Here is a 16,118-nt window from a genome sequence, read left to right as displayed (position 1 = left end):
AAAGTGCATTAATAATTCCCGGGAATTCAAGGAATTTTTGTTGTCCCGTGTCCCGGGAATTGGATTTAAAAAATCGTGATAATATACAACATTGTACGAAGGGATAAATAATAAATCAAATACACAAAGAATCGTAAAATATTCTCAAAGATTTGTTGTTTAGCAGTAAGTACAGCGCATTCCCCGAACGTGGAAGTTTTATTTTATATTTTTGGAAAATCTCAATACCGAAGGACTTGAACTTACCGATGAATTATTCCGAGAATCGAAAATTAAAATCGAAGAAAGAGGAAGCTTGAAACTAATTTTTTTAACACAAATTTTAAATAATTCTAATTATTATACATTCCTGTATGTTTGTCCATTAATTCTATGATTCCCAAAGTATATACTTATATTATTTTACCGAAAAAATATCGGTTTTCGTTCCGGTAAAATTAACGGTCTTTCCGGTTTTCGGTTTTTTATTCGGTTCCGGTTCGAGTCTCTAAAAAATACTGATGGCCTGAAATACGTTTATTCTGCTTTTCTGAGATTATGGACATATCGAACTTAAAGAAGTGATAAAAATTGTGAAGTAAGTCCAACAAAATTAGTTTTTTTGGAACTGAAAATTGGACTTCCGCAAATATAACGACATATGTATATGATACGAAGTGATACGAAGTACCTTTTTATTTATCCCATATTAATTGTATTGAGAAAGTTCAACTTAAATTTATTAAATCCTTACGCTACCTTTTTCCTACCTATACCCATTCTACTGTTTCCGACATTTTAAAAATCCTTTCTTTTAACAATCTTTCTGTCAGGCGACGACATACTGATGCTATATTCTTCTTTAAGCTCATAAATGGTTTCCTTGATTGTTCTGATTTACTGAATAAGGTTAATTTCAGAATCCCAGTTCGGTACTCTAGACGCGTTGCACTCTTTTCACTTGATCCTTTCAATATTAATTCCCAAAAATATTCTTATCTGCAGCGCATTTATCGTATGTTTAACGGAGAGCTGAATGAGGTTGATCTATTTGGTATTTCCCTACATCAATTCAGGTCTAACATCAAGAGAATCTTGACCGATTGATTTATAGCTCGGACTTTGAATCAATTCCAGCAGCATTGATTCCAGCAGCATAGCTCGGACGTTAAGCTTCTGCTTACCGTCAAGAAGGTGCCGGGTTCTATCCCTGAATGAAAATGATTTTTTCAGAGTATGCTGTTGGTCAGACCTGGATTTGTGACTCCAGGTTGATCGTTTCCTATCAGAGTTTGCCAATTTTCTCTGATTTCATTGTTGAAACGGTTCCCGGAAAAAAAAATTGGCTAAAAATCCTTCCTACCTACTATGTCACCACTATTTGAAATTTGATGGATGTACAATAAAAATTTATGTACAATTCATAGATGTCTCGTTAATTTGCGAGTTTTTTCAGTGTCTCGCAATTCAAGGACTTATAATAAAAAAATGCTGCATTTGTATTTGTAATTGGCCAGGAAGGCGCATTGGGATTTACCTGTAAGGCCTTCCTGGTATATATGTAAAATAAAAAATAAAAAAATAAATAAATAAAAAATTTCTTCTCCTATTCTATTTTTCCAATATTTCCAATATTTGTATACTTTAGTTTAGTTATGTAATGTGCTATTTAATCAATATTGCTTTCATTCTTTTCCTTTTCATTTGTTTATTTTGTATTTACCTTTTTCATTTGTTTTATATTTGTAAATTTCAATTTCATCTTATATTCTATTTTATGACCTTTTCTACATATTTTGTCATGCCTTTATTCTTTACTTTTTAATTTGTTTTCCTTATATTTATCTTTTTCATTTTTGTAAAAATCTATTATTGGACTTGGATGTTACATATATTATTTATTTACTATTTGTTTTTTTATACATATCTATGTACTTCCTGTCTGTTGATTTTTCAATTAATAAAATAAAATAGTAAATGACGTTTTATGAATATGTACAATTAATACATACATACATATAATATGTGTAGTAGGTACATAATTTTTTAAATAATTATAATTTATATATAAAACAAAATTTCTACAAAAAAATTATAATTTCTACTAATGAGTTGAAACTGCATATGAATTTAAATAAAAACAAATATATTTAATGTACATTCGTACATATATTTTTACCTTCTCTACGTATGTATGTATGTATGCGTAGTAACAATAAATAAAGCTTTGTGATTTTGTAAAATAAGTACATATTTATGTGTATTATGGTTTTTACAAAGCTCTTTTATGTTTTACTTCGCAAGCGATTGTTTTACTGAAGAATGTGTGATTTTTGGGAATTGGACTATTCGTCACATTGCGTTGGTCACATAGACAATTTTTGCCATGAAAATCGCGAATACACAATATTTGGCACTCAATTTCTCGTTAGTATGATAGTTATCGTCAGTATGATGGACTTTTCGGCTGCCAGATGTTCCGTTATAGAGATTTTAGTGACTTTGTGACGAGTACTTTGTGACCAATAATCAAAATATACAAGATTTTTGTATATTTTCAATGTAATATATTTATGCTTGTTTGTAAGATATGGGCTGGACAATTGGTTATTCAATAAAATAAAATAATATTTCAATAATGTTTTTATTGTGAACTGCGTGTATGTAGTACATGCAGAGTCATATTTACACAGGGATAATCGTGAATTAAAATTTACATTTATAAAAAAGGAAAGTTTTTACACCACTTTGTGGACAAAATCTTATCTTATTATCTATAAATATATATAAATATGTTTATAAATCTAACCTTAATATTATACATATGTACATATATACACATTTACTAATTAACGATATAAAGATTAATTATTTGCTGGGACTTTCATAGTCGACCATCATGTCTAGTATGAGCTCTTGAATATCATCAGTGGAATTGAGATCCACAGCCTTGTCGTCAACTGAGGCTTCGATGGTTTCTACATCGACGATTTCATCGTACTCAATAACAACTTCTTCGGCATACCATGGGACGTCCTCACTAAGTATTGGAACTTCTTCGTTGATAATGGGAAGTTCTTCGGTAAAAATAGGAGTTTTCTCAGCTACCGTTGGAGTCGCTCGCCCCGCTAGGAAAAGTTGACGTTGATAATCTCTTTCTCGTTGAAGACGATTTCGAGTTACAATCATCTCCTCTAGCATCTGCCGTGTGTCCAGACAGTCTTGACAAAATCCAAAATGTCTACACTGCGGATAAAAACATGGTTTTATTTATTTTTTATAAAAGACTTTAATGTAAATACTTTATTATTATTTAATAATAAAATTATACATACGCTGTTCACGCGTGATCTTAGTACGTCCATGGTCACACTCATTACTTCCGTTTCGCTTTCCAGGACATCTGGTAATAGAAAATAAAGTCAATACATTTAAAATGAAATAGTTAGTATCTTCATGTAAATACGCAGTTTGAAAATGAATAAAACTCACCATAAATAGGGGCGTTGTAATTGATGCTAAATGACAACTCGTTATGGATTCCAAAATCATCTGCGATCTAAAAAAAAAAACAAATAAATAAATTAATAAAAAAATACATATACATATATGTGTGTACGTGTGTATGTGCCTACATATGTATGTATTTATTACCTGATACATATTGTATGGAAAGTAGAACTTTCGTTGTCTTAATGCGATAAGACGAATTGTAAGCTCAATTGCCGATGAACTTATGGTTACTTTCGGACTGATACCCATATTTATATAAAGGCTGTACATACCTGTCATTGCAAAAGCCAGAGGTGCTCAATTTCCCGTATCGCATCAAACGGTGTTCCCAAAAGTATTACGCATTTGAAATGTAAGTAATATTGGAAATATAATTGACAGTTATTGTAGTAGGTGCGGATTAAGATTCATTATTTTGTGAATATTAATTAAGGTTTTAAGTTGTTTTGGTAAGGCTAATTAAAACTTTAAAAGAAAATTTTAATTTCAACTAATATATTATAATACAGTCTTCATTATCCTTAAATGGTTTAGGCTTCTCAGGTAACATGAGCATAGCAATAAAATTGAACAGTTTTGGTACATATGTATGTATGTATGTGCATACATACATGTGAAAATGCATATGTACCCACGATGGAACATATGTACCCTAGTAGAACATTTGCGAAGATATTAAGTAAATGTGAAATAAAAAAATCAATTTTTTTATCTCACAAAAAATTACTAAAAACTTTCTTTATAACTTAAAATTCACTTATTGCAGTTTGATAGGATTGTTTTGGATTAGTTTTGACTGATTTACAAGAATTCAAAATCGCCGTTTTTCCAGAAACTACTTAAAATGCTCGCCATTTTCACAGCGGTCAATCATTTTAGAAATTTGTAATTTTTTTCATTTTCCCGTCATTATTTTGATAATAAAAGTTATTGATAGCTTCTTTGAGTATCTACTACATATCTTATGTAATTTTAAAAACAATTTTTTTTTGTGGAGACAAATCAATTGACAAGATTGTATAAAATTGATGGAAGTTTTTATTTAAGGTTTCCTTGATCCGAAGCAAGTTTTCCATTAGGTCAATTGTGGAAAATCCAAAATTCGTATTCAGATCGAAAATCCAGAATTATGTGTACGTAGGTGCCAATCCTGGTTGAAAAACTTGGATATCTCTGCTAATACCCGTACCTCCAAGTTTCCAATGCTACGAAGAGTATCAAATAAATTTATTCGCATTTATGAAATTATCATGTAGATATGACCGACAATTTCAATACAGTAATTATTTTTGAAAACACATTTGAAACTTATTTAATTTAAATTTTGAACCGGGTGAGATGCTAGACGGGCTAACTAACCACATAGTGTTAGAATACATAACTAAAAACTAATTAATAAGAATTTAACTGACAAATTTATAAAATAAATGATTTATTTTTTAATTTTCCGTTTCTATTAAAAACTTTTGATAGTTTGAAAATTCAGGTTTTTTGTTTAATTTGTAATATTGTTGTTATTTATAGCTTCTCAGTTTTATATTCTTTACTAGAATCCATTTTTTTTAATCCTTGACTTTGCTTGTGACATTAAAAATAAGATTGAATAGTATTTTACCTACAAATTGTTGACCTAAAGTATACCTAAAATGCAATTTTACTACTCATAATTATTTGGATTAATAACATTTTTAGTGCCCTCTATTTTTTACAAATTTTATCAATTAATATTGCATAAACAATAGACGTTTATACAATACGATATCACATACATACGTATTATTACTACATATGTTTGTATGTGCTATTGTAGATTTCAGATTTACATTCTACATTACCGATTTGTTGATGACATGTAAATAAAATTTATTTAGTGACATCTAAATTATAAGTCAGTAACTATATACGAATTGGTCAGTTCCTTTATTGGTATGTAAATAATCTTATTGGAAAAAGGCGGTCAGAAAATGAGCTCCAAACAAAAGCGGACTCGAAAAATTACATAAAAAACGGACATTTGTAAAATTTCTAATACGTAATGACATTCCGGCTAAATTTATTTATTTTCCAAAATGGTATTTATTTCTAATACTGTTTATGCCCGAGCGTGAAATGTTTAAATAAAATGAATAAAATAGTAGATTGTTTTTAATTATAAACTAAACAGGATGTAAATAAAATGACTGCCCAGATATCCAATCAAATTCATTTTTACAAGCCTCTTCTATATTTCACTTCGCTCTTTCGTCTGACAACATTTTGTTATTAAATATGTACATCAAACTTTTGACTTTTATATAATTGTTCTTATAAGAAATTCCTATTTTTTTTTCTTCTGATAAGTTTAATTGAAAATCAAGTAATATTTAATATTTATTTTCAATTCAACTTTATTATTTTATAATTTATTGTCATATACAGGGCGCAATGAAGCCAAATGCAAGGCCTTAAAGGGTTGAAGGCTCTTATCATTTAGAACACTTTGAGTCACAAATACCTCAGTTTAAGGTCTTATGAGTTTTTTTAATTTCATTTTTAACAATTTTTAGTAAAAAAAAAACAAAACCTCACAGTTAATTGCTAATACTTCCCAAGTTAAATGTGGTATGTTAGATAATTATTATTTTTTTGTTTTTGTAATGTTTATTCAAATAAAAACAAATACAACCATCTGTGTAAACAGAAAAAAATATGTTTTCAAAAATTTGGAAAAAAACTGGTATTTAACCAAATAACAAAATTTTTATTAAAAGGTCAAACCTTTTTAAAAACATTCCTGCTTATTGCCCTTTCTTTTAAGATACATTTAAAATAATATTGACTCACATACCATTTTTAACTTGGACAGTATTAGCATCTACATAACTGTGAGATTTTTATGTTTTTACTAAAAATCTTACAAATGAAAAAAAAATCCATATAACTACGGGGAAGTATTTGTGGCTCAAATTGTAATATACATATGATAAATTGTAAATTGTAAATGGGTTGATAACTCATTTATATGAGTTATCAACCCTTTAAGGCTTAGCTTCATAGCACCGTGTATATTATTTTATAATATGTTTTATAACTGACTATTTATAATAATTACTGACTATTCGTCCTTAGTTTAAACGAATTTATTGTAATAACTGTTTAGAAGCATTCGAAACTATTCTCTAATTAAATATAGGACATTGTTTATTTAAAATCTTAACATTTAATTAGCTATAGAGTATCCTCTAACCATTGTTTTTGACCAATTTTGAATGATTGTAGAAACTTACGTCTTCTATCTTAATTTATTTTAAATACAATACAAGATTTCTTTGATGTTGAAATTTAATTATATTCTTAAAATAAAGAGCAGTGTTCGTGAAAGTTGCGTGTTTATTTGTTTGAGAATACTTGGGAAAGGCAGCATAGCCGAAGCACCCAAGGAACTTATTAATACAAACATACGAATATCAAAAAAATGGGTCTACATACGTGACGAGACAGAATGTTAAATGACAGAAAACGTAAATATCGGAAGGCAAAGATTGAAAATCGAAAGATCTTAAGTCGAAAGATGAAAAAATAATGGTGCATGGTAAACGGTACAGGAACAAGAGGAACAGACTTTTCCTCCCGTATTAATGTGCGCGCGCAGAATACGAGAGGAAAAGCATGTTCCTCTTGTTCCTGTTATATCCTGCTCGCCCAAATTAAGTGAGTATGTACATACGTAAGTACATATGTACCGTTTACCATGCACCATTTTTTTTTTGATCTTTCGACTTAAGATCTTTCGATTTTCGATCTTTGCCTTCCGATATTTACGTTTTCTGTCATTTAACATTCTGTCTCGTCACGGAGACCGCAAAAAAATATATGTAAAAAGCAAAAAAAAAACCAAATTGGAGGAAAATTAAATAAAAAAAAAGAATAAACTAAAAAATGAAAAAAACCCATTTATTTTTAAGAATTCACCAAGTATATTTTAAAAGAGGCTTAGGTTATTAAAAGTTACTAAATTATTCGGTACTATTTCAAATTTTAATAATTAGATTTTGTGTATTCTTTGTAAATATTTCTAGGATATATTAAGTATTGGAATTATATATGTATACTTATATATAATATGAAAAGCTTTTACTTTTTTTATCATTTTCTTTATTTACAATTTGAACATTACATACGAATTAACATTACTTAATACAATACAAATATAAACATTATAATCCAGGGATCAAAATTTAAACAATTTGTCATAAATTATCGTTCCAAATCTTCGCTGTTGACTTGATCATCTGCTTGATCATTGGCTTGATCATCGGCTTGATCATCGGCTTCGTCAACTTCATTCTCGACATCATTCTCTTCGCTTGAATTGGTTTCATCTTCACTCTTAAAATACTCAATCTCATCTTCTTCGTCGATCATTTCATCATTAGATAATGTCAATTCGTCGTCATCTTCCAAAAAAAGCTCTGGATTGTCTCTTAACAGATGTCGTGTAGCTATCATATCTTTCACCATCGTGCGAACATTTGTACACTGATCGCACTTACCATCGTTAACACACTGTAAATATTAAATATATATGTAAATAAATAGTGATTTAAAAATTTATTTTAATAACTTTGAAAAAACTATTAAAAATACTAACGGTGTTTAAGTGGTCCATCAACAAATTCGACGTTAATGCCAGTACACAATCTTCGACGGTCAATATATCTGAAATGAAAAATAGTCAATCAATAAGTTTTGTTTATACTAATATCATACAAAAAATATATTTGTAATTATAATGATATATTTACCATTGAATGGGGTGGGATTAATCGGCTCGAATTGGTCATTGATCATGTTTCCGTAGTTCTGGGCGACGGATTCTTCATTGATCTGAAATATTAAACATATATAGGTCATAGAAATAAAAAATAGATAAAGTAAAAATTGAGTAGGTTTGAATAGTATATCAAAATATGTATGTATGTAAAATATGTGTATTATAATTACCGGAATCATGTTGGATTCGTTTGAAAATTCGAATATGAAGCTTGTCACTGAAGTGTTTTTGTCACTGCTAGTTCAAGCAATATGTGTTAATGTATCGACCGACAGCCTTATTTAAAGGTTTGGAAATGTTGCAAAAAAGGTCAGTGGCCCTCAACTTGCGGTCTGCAATACTCGCACGGACCAAAAGCTAATAATAATATATTCGTTATAATTATTAACGTGTTGTACATATAAATAAATAATTTAATATAATTTTCAATTAATATAAAAAATAAACTAACACCTGTTTAGTATTTAGATTTTTTTCTAATCTATGTATATGTATTTGTACATATAAAAATGAATATCTGTCTGTCTGTGTGTCTCGAATAGGCTCCTAAACCAATGAACTGATTACGATGGAACTTTCAAGATTTGTTGTATGCATGGCCGGGAAGATTACTGTGAAAAAAAAATCGCCCAAAAAACGGGAATGAGTGTCATTGCAACGCAATAATTTCAAATGTGTTCGCTACCTGCGTTTTTCCGACAAATAAGAACGGGAACGGGAACGGAAACGAGAATGGGAACGGGAACGGGAACGGGAATGGCATGCGTTATTGTGGCAATGCAACGCATGCCGGGTTCAGCTAGTACCATATATAATATTAATATATAGGTACATATGTATGAATAATGAATCTTTTTTTATTGAAAAATCATTTTTCTTAGATACAAATAGTGAAATCAATAAAAAATAAGAATTTCAGTCACCGATACTAAGTTTCAGTTCGATAGGACTAACGGTGTTCAAAAAATCCCCAAAATACACAGACACACAGACACACATTTTTTCTAGATCATGAAAACGTGATCAGTAATCGATTAAAATCAGTCAAAATCTGGAGTTCGAATTTTCGCATGGTCACAAAACTTCATCTATTGTTACTACGTACATAGATAAAGTAAATATAATATATGGTACTCGTTGGTTATATATAATAGGTTACTAGTGGTTTTACCCGGCTTCGCTCGGTATTTGTAATATAAACTGCTTAAGGATGGATAATCTAAGAGTAAAAATTTTATTAAATTAATTTGAATGGTTTTTTAAATTTATGAAATTTAAATTTATTTTAATATTCATTTTTTTTTTATTAAACGGATTCTACCACCCAAACCTTACATTAAACCTTATATACAAATTCTCTTTCGAAATTATATATTAGATATAGGCTGTTACATGGATGGCCTCTCGATGTTTATAAAGTGACAGTACGCAACCAGTGCTTGACTTTATATCGAACAATATTCAGAATTCAGGGGACACTTCCTTCGAAAAAAAACAATTAAATTAAGTTATTAGGGAAAACTAGGATTCGTTTTCACAGCGGTTTCAATTTTTATTTGCGATTAAATAACAATAGACCGCTCCATTACTATACAAATCAAGAGAGCAAAAAACAACGGTGAACCATTTTTTTTGCCAAAAGCATCGTTCCAACGTCGATCTTTGGTGATCAATAGACTTAGGCGTTGGCTTGGTGCTTTTCAAATAGCAATAGAACGCTCCATTAGTTAACAAACCAAAAACGCATGGTTGACAATAGTAATTAACCATTTTTTGTGCAAAAAGCTTCGTCCTAACGCCAATCTTTCGTGATCGATAAAAACTATAACGCAATCATCAGTGACCTTTTTGATGAATAGATAAATTTTTACTAAACTTTTTTAAATATTAAAAAAATGGAACTGACGGACAAAAAATAAATCAATTTCACAGATGAGCCGCTATATTTTAATGTGACGGAAGTCCAATTTTTAGTTCCAAAAACACTATTTCTGGTTGATTTGGTTCACAAATTGTTATCACGTCTTTTGATTCGATATGTCCAGAATATCGGAAAAGCCGAATAAACGTATTACAGGCCACCAGTATTTAAAAATATTGTTAAAAGTAAAACATTATATCTAATGTTTTGCGATATATTTCTCTAAATGAAGAAAAGTGGACTTATCCCACTCTCACATTTAACGGTTCGTATTACAGAGCAGTATTTAGAGCCTACCAAATTCATATAACTGTCGTATATTTGTTTGTGTAAGTGTGTGTGTATACTGAATCTTTGGTTTGCGTCCAGACTTTGTATGTATGTATGCTTGTTTGGTTCGTAAAATCCGTGGCGCTCAATTTAATACAAAAAAAAGGAATATTCAAATGAATTTACACAAAATAAAACTAATCAAATAAATTTACAGAAATAAAACTAATCAAATAAATTTAATAAAATGTTTACTATTAGATTGGCCATGCTTAAGCGATTTACATATATTACAAATACCGAGCGAAGTTGGGTAAAAACACTAGTAATCAATAAGTACCAAATATATTTTATATATTTTTTTATTATAATTGTTTCTCAATATTATAATTAAAAGAGATCGGCGTCGAAGTTGCTTTCACGCATAAAACATGGTTCCTTATTGTCAATTACTATTGTCCTACAAAGCAAGAGAGCAAAAAAGCATGTTTTTTTTGTGCATGAAAGCAACTTCGACGCCGATCTCTGATAATTTATTTAAAGTTTGGACCATTGTAGCATTACAGGAATTCCTAATGCGCCACAATGGTCAAAATAATAATAATAATAATAATGACCGACGATCGGCGTTGGGACGATATGCTTTGAAAAAAAAAATAGTTCACTATTGTCAACCATGCTTTGTTGATTAATCGGGTTCGGTGATTATTGATCACAAAGCGCTCGCTCAAAAGTCACTAAAATCTCTATAACGGAACATCTGGCAGCTGAAAAGCCCATCATACTAACGAGAACTCGAGTGCCAAATTTTCCATATTCGCGATTCTGATGGCAAAAATTGTCTTTTGGGCGATCGCAATATGACTAATAATCCAATTGCCAATTAATTGAGAGGTATATTGTTGTTTAAAGAGCACCAAGCTGAAGTCTAATAATGACTATGAACATATGTAGTTGTGGTACACTTGCAGAAAGAGTGTGGTGCCCCTTCAAAGCTTATATACTCTCCATCGAATGTGTAATTTGAGTTACTTTTTATTGTACGTATATTTAAACAGGTGTTGAAATATGAAGACGATATTTGATTTTTTTTTAATTAAAATAAATATGTACATTTGAATTTTTATCATATTTAAAAATACGAATGCACTTACATTCGAGATGTAAAAAAATCAGGGCCGCCCCAAGGGGATCGACAAGCTTAGTTTCGCAGACGGCCGCCCCTAGAATTCTGCCGCTCGCGTGCACTGTATATTAACTGGTGTTTTTTGTAGACGTGTACTGGACGGGCCTGTATACCTATACAAGTGAACAGATTCAAAATCCACCCGAAAAAGTCGTAAATCGGTCTCGTCACGAATTGAGATGGCTTCTTTAGGCTGTCATCAATTCTGCAATATTCGTACTTTCCGTTTGCATTGCAACGCAATGTGTGTCTGTGAGATTTTATTTTATGGCACTTTACTCCTGTTAATTAAAAAGGCATATTAGAATTTTTCAAACAAATCATTCCACATATATGTATTTATTATTATTTGCATTACTTTGTACTATTTCAAAATTTGGTGTTTCTTCTGAATTTAACACACGTATCCTATTAACTCTCACAAACACATGCGGTAGAACTTCCATTATTTAGATCTCTTTGCGAATTTGGATTCAAAAGGTTCTAAATATTGAGGAAAAAATATAAATATAATTCAATATATTTTAAATTGTTCACTTTTCAATGTAACTTATTTTATTTAGTAAGACTATTATACGAACTACATACATATATCACTTATTATATAATATTATGATTGTAAATAGGTTTTTGAGCTCTTTTTCTAATTATGCTGTACATTAACATTAGAATAATATAATACTATAATTGCCAACAAAAATAAAATAAAATTGGAAAATTGATCAGTAGCTATTAAAATAGATATAAGATGTATTGTGAATATAATTTAGTAATAATAAAAAGCATTTAAAAATAAAATATAATATTATGTACAAATTTATGTATGTAGTTTACACATTTTGAGTGAAAGTTTCTTCTTTTATGTTTTGTTACACTTTAGAATATTTATTTATATAGGTATATTTAGATAGAAAAGTTACTCACATGCGTGAATCCTTTTAGATCACGGTCGCTCAAAAGATCAAAAATAATGTTGGATAATCTCAATGAGTGGGTGATTTTATACGAAAATATCGCTGACGTTCTTATCAAAAGTTCAATATCATATTATTTATGTATATTTATAAAATTCAAACGCAATATTTACTTTGATTCGTTACAATGGTCGATACGTACGAATGAGTAATATTTTACTTTGTTTACAATATTAACTCTAAATAAATATTTTCGGCATTGCGGGGCTAGACATAGTAGTGACTATTGTTTGTGATAAAGTGGGAATTTTTTTAATGATGTAATGATTTTCGCCTGATAAATTTCATACAAGTCAGATCTAGACTCTTTCCAAAATATATTTGATTTGTATGACTAATAAATTTTGTAATGTAAACATTTTTAAATTCTTAAAAGCATTGATGTATCATTTGTTGATAGGAAGGGTTTGTTTTTGTTGTAAAGTGAAATTCAGTCTTTCATGTATTCAGCGATTAGTGTGCGTATTTCGAAATGATGAATTGGAAAGTTAGCTACGAAGTCCATTAGCATTATTGAATGCAGTTTTGCAACCATTCATAGAAATTTGAATACTTTATAAAGTGTATTGTCCTTTCAAAATAAATGCAAAATTGGTTTTTGAGACTATGGACTACATATGTATGTATTTACATATGTATATTATAAAAAAACCAAATTCGAATGTGTGATATACGCATTGTACATATGTTTCGGTTCTTTGTTTTATATAGAGATATATCACTTATTCAATGCATGATCATTTCCTTCATATCCAAATTGTTTATTTAAAATTGATTCTCATATATGATATATTTCATATAATATGTATATTCAAAAATTGTTTTCATAAATTCGAAGAGAAAGCTTAGTCTTGCAACATATGATATGAATGTACATTGCTAACCAAATTTATTTTGTATTTAGTCCTTAAGCCTAAATTATGGATTTAGTAATTAAGTGTTTGTCGAATAATATAATGTAGATCAGAATAGATAATCTTATCTAGTTTGATATTGTATTTATAGGGCATGCATACAATTTTGATAATATTTTTACAAAAGCGGACAAGGTATTTTGAATGCTGATGCAATTAATGTAGATCAAGTTTGCTTGGAAAATTTAAGTTAAAAATAAATTCAGAATCGTACTGTTTGATTAATTTATTATACATATTAGGTGTTTACAAATAAGCACATGTGTATTATAAAATATGTATATGCTTAAAATAAACACTTACTGAATATAAAGAATAAAACATGTATAGGTTTGTTGTAGGTAAGTGCAATACAATTTCAATTGTTAATTTAAATTTTAATTGTTATTATTATAACATTTTCTCACAAATTAGCTTGAAATGTAAAAACATTTAAATTGATAAATACATTTGAAGATTTGTGATAAATTAATGAATTAATCATATTAAGATTTTGCATATATAAAGTGATATTCTATTAATGAATAATTAATATTAAATCGATTCATCGTCAGACGGATAATTGACAATAAGATCTTGAGGTTTCATTGATGAAATCATCGTTGTTATCCGCCTCTGCTTCTTCGACAGTGTAATTTGAACCATTTTGACTCGATTCATCCACGAAAATTTCTACTCGGCGACGTACTACTTGAATTCTGTTCGCTAAACGAAATAAATTCACACATACTTCGCAAAGGCCTAGATTTTCGCACTAATGAAATAAAAAATAAACCCAGAATTAAAACAGGTTGTGGATTGCATTTATTATATAAAATTAGTGAATTTTTCTCACCTTTTCCATATGGATATTAAGTGTTTCGAAGAGCAGCTTCAATATGTCAGTGCATTCGTTTAAAATATCTATTTAATGAGATAAATCATTGATTAATATGGACATTTTGAATATACATATGTATTTATTTGTTGATATAATATACAATGTACCGAAGGGATTGAAGTTTCCTTGATGGTATTCTTCAACCACTGGTTCTTCATCGAGGCTATTTTTCAACTGAAAAAAAGTAAATATTTAAGATACATACATATGTAGGTGCTACACATATATAAAATATTTAGCAATTAATTAATTACCTGAACCATTTTGCCGGCAACTTTTGATTTACAGATTCACAAGTTCACTCTTGAGGACTAAAAAAATCAATGACTAAATTTTAGTAAAACAGTTCTACTTATATTATAATAATGTTAGCTAAATCTACATGTGAAATATAAAGAATTAATTCATTTTAAGTATTATCAATCGAATGATTGATTGAAATCTTCAATGCTAAGTTTTGTTCAGAAACTAGGAGTCATCAATAAAATTTCTTACGACACAGCAAATATTGTTTGAGAAACAAAGAGTTCTTTCAAAAAAGGTTTGCGCATATTATTTACCAACACGAAATTATCTACCGATACGAAATTATCTACCGATACGAAAAAATGAATAAATAATTAAATCTAAAGCGTTTTCAAAGGTTTTATTAATTCTATTTATGTAATAGTTATTTCAACTCTTTGGTATTTCTATAAATTATTAAAATATATGGTTTTTTTTTATTATGCATTGAAAATAATTACAAAGTAAGGTGAAGTTTTTCGTAAGGCTGTCGGAGTTGGAGTCGTAAAAAATCAACCGAATCCGAATCCTTTTTTATTACTTTATTTAATCAATAGTATTACGGTGTGTGTCAATTAAAGTCTCCAATTTATTGAAGTAAATCCAATAATAAATTGATTTCTTTGTAAAATTCATAAAATTAAATTACATTATAAATAAAATCGTTGAGTTAGACATATTTTGATGTGAAACTGGTGTATTTCCTCCGTCTCATACCTTTGTGTATGAAACCAATACTCATATTAACGTACTTGTCTTTATTCTATACCTGTTTCATTATCAATATTTTTAGTGATTTTTTTATTCCGTTAATTTTTAATATTTTGAAAATCGCTATTATTTTTATTACTAAAAATTTTATACGCTGGCAAATAAGTCGAGTCATTTAATTTAGAGTTGGAGTTCGGAGTCAAGGCCGGATTTTAAGTCGAATCAAAATATAAAGTCGGAGTCGGAATCGCAGAACTTTTTCGACAAACTTTTATATAATTTTGACTCATATTATATGTCATTATAATATTACAGTTCGTATATATTATGTATAAAATAATTTATAATAATACATAATATTTACGAATAAATTAAAAAGTTTGTTCCATTTTAAATTTTGTGTGTTTGATAAATTGTATTTAATTATTAACAAAACATAATTGATACAAATTTGTGAAATTGAATAATGAAATAATAGGCAGCTATACATTTATTGTAATTATTGTTATTTAATTGACCTAATTTGATAAATTCTTTAGTCAAAATATTCTTCAAATTATTTGCATCATTTTTGCATAAATGAGTCCAATTCAGTTTTCATAAATTTAAACGATTATTTTTTCATTTTAATTCTAACGTGTAGTATATAAGAAATTTTGAATCAATTTAATT

At 28.8% G+C, this 16,118-nt stretch overlaps 1 protein-coding gene across 2 annotated transcripts in view; it reads left to right on the top strand.

Annotated features, from left to right (window-relative positions):
• Nucleotides 1–16,118, top strand: part of LOC143914870 (metabotropic glutamate receptor 5-like) — a 171,936-nt gene that overhangs the window by 65,890 nt on the left and 89,928 nt on the right. The gene's annotated exons all lie outside the window — the stretch shown is intronic.

Source organism: Arctopsyche grandis, chromosome 7 (genome assembly GCF_051622035.1).
Source record: "Arctopsyche grandis isolate Sample6627 chromosome 7, ASM5162203v2, whole genome shotgun sequence".
NCBI lineage: Eukaryota > Metazoa > Arthropoda > Insecta > Trichoptera > Hydropsychidae > Arctopsyche > Arctopsyche grandis.
The sequence above is the reverse complement of the archived record's forward strand: the minus strand, read 5'-3'. Positions and strand labels throughout refer to the sequence as shown.